Source organism: Arachis stenosperma, chromosome 5 (genome assembly GCF_014773155.1).
Source record: "Arachis stenosperma cultivar V10309 chromosome 5, arast.V10309.gnm1.PFL2, whole genome shotgun sequence".
Classification (NCBI taxonomy): Eukaryota; Viridiplantae; Streptophyta; class Magnoliopsida; order Fabales; family Fabaceae; genus Arachis; species Arachis stenosperma.
This window is the reverse complement of record NC_080381.1, coordinates 8,331,769-8,333,616: the sequence shown is the minus strand read 5'-3', so window position 1 is coordinate 8,333,616 and position 1,848 is coordinate 8,331,769.

Sequence of the window (1,848 nt, the reverse complement as noted above, 5' to 3'; positions counted from 1 at the left end):
TGAGTGCAGGGAGGTCAGAATCCAACAGCATCTGCAGTCCTTTTCAGTCTCTGAATCAGATTTTTGCTCAGGTCCCTCAATTTCAGCCAGAAAATACCTGAAATCACAGAAAAACACACAAACTCATAGTAAAGTCCAGAAAAGTGAATTTTAACTAAAAACTAATAAAAATATACTAAAAACTAACTATATCATACTAAAAACATACTAAAAACAATGCCAAAAAGTATACAAATTATCCGCTCATCACAACACCAAACTTAAATTGTTGCTTGTCCTCAAGCAACTGAAAATCAAATAAGATAAAAAGAAGAGAATATGCAATGAATTCCAAAAACATCTGTGAAGATCAGTATTAATTAGATGAGCGGGGCTTTTACTTTTTGCCTCTGAACAGTTTTGGCATCTCACTCTATCCCTTGTAATTCAGAATGATTGGCTTCTTTAGGAACTCAGAATCCAGATAGTGTTAATGATTCTCCTAGTAAAGTATGATGATTCTTGAACATAGCTATTTATTGAGTCTTGGCTGTGGCCCAAAGCACTCTGTCTTCCAGTATTACCACCGGATATATACATGGCACAGACACATAATTGGGTGAACCTTTTTAGATTGTGACTCAGCTTTGCTAAAGTCCCCAATTAGAGGTGTCCAGGGTTCTTAAGCACACTCTTATTGCCTTGGATCACAACTTTATTCTTTCTTTTTCTTTCTTTTTCTCTTTTTTTTTTTTTCGGTTTTTTTTTTCGTTTTTTTTTTTTTGCAATGCTTTTTCTTGCTTCAAGAATCATTTTATTGATTTTTCAGATCCTCAGTAACATGTCTCCTTTTTCATCATTCTTTCAAGAGCCAACATTCATGAACCACAAATTCAAAAGACATATGCACTGTTTAAGCATACATTCAAAGAACAAAAGTGTTGCCACCACATCAAAATAATTAAACTGTTATAAAATTCAAAATTCATGCAATTCTTTCTTTTATCAATTAGGCACGTTTTTATTGAAGAAAGGTGATGGATTCATAGGACATTCATAACTTTAAGGCATAGACACTAAGACACTAATGATCATAAGACACTAACATGGATAAACATAAAGCATAATTTTCGAAAAACAGAAGAATAATAACAAGGAAATCAAAGAACGGGTCCACCTTAGTGATGGCGGCTCTTTCTTGCTCTTGAAGATCCTATGGAGTGCTTGAGCTCCTAAATGTCTCTTCCTTGTCTTTGTTGCTCCTCCCTCATGATTCTTTGATCTTCTCTAATTTCATGAAGGATGATGGAGTGTTCTTGATGCTCCACCCTCAGTTGTCCCATGTTAGAACTCAATTCTCCTAGGGAGGTGTTTAGTTGCTCCCAATAGTTTTGTGGAGGAAAATTCATCCCTTGAGGAATCTCAGGGATCTCATGATGAGTGAGATCTCTTGTGTACTCCATCCTTTTCTTGGTGATGGGCTTGTCCTCATCAATGGGAATGTCTCCCTCTATGTCAACTCCAACTGAATAACAGAGGTGACAAATGAGATGAGGAAAGGCTAACCTTGCCAAAGTGGAGGTCTTGTCCGCCACCTGTAGAGTTCTTGAGCTATAACCTCATGAACTTCTACTTCTTCTCCAATCATGATGCTATGAATCATGATGGCCCGGTCTATGGTAACTTCGGACCGGTTGCTAGTGGGGATGATTGAGCGTTGTATGAACTCTAACCATCCTCTAGCCACGGGCTTGAGGTCATGCCTTCTCAATTGGACCGCTTTCCTCTTGAATCTTGCTTCCATTGTGCGCCCTCTTCACATATGGTTGTGAGGACTTGGTCCAACCTTTGATCAAAGTTGACCCTTCT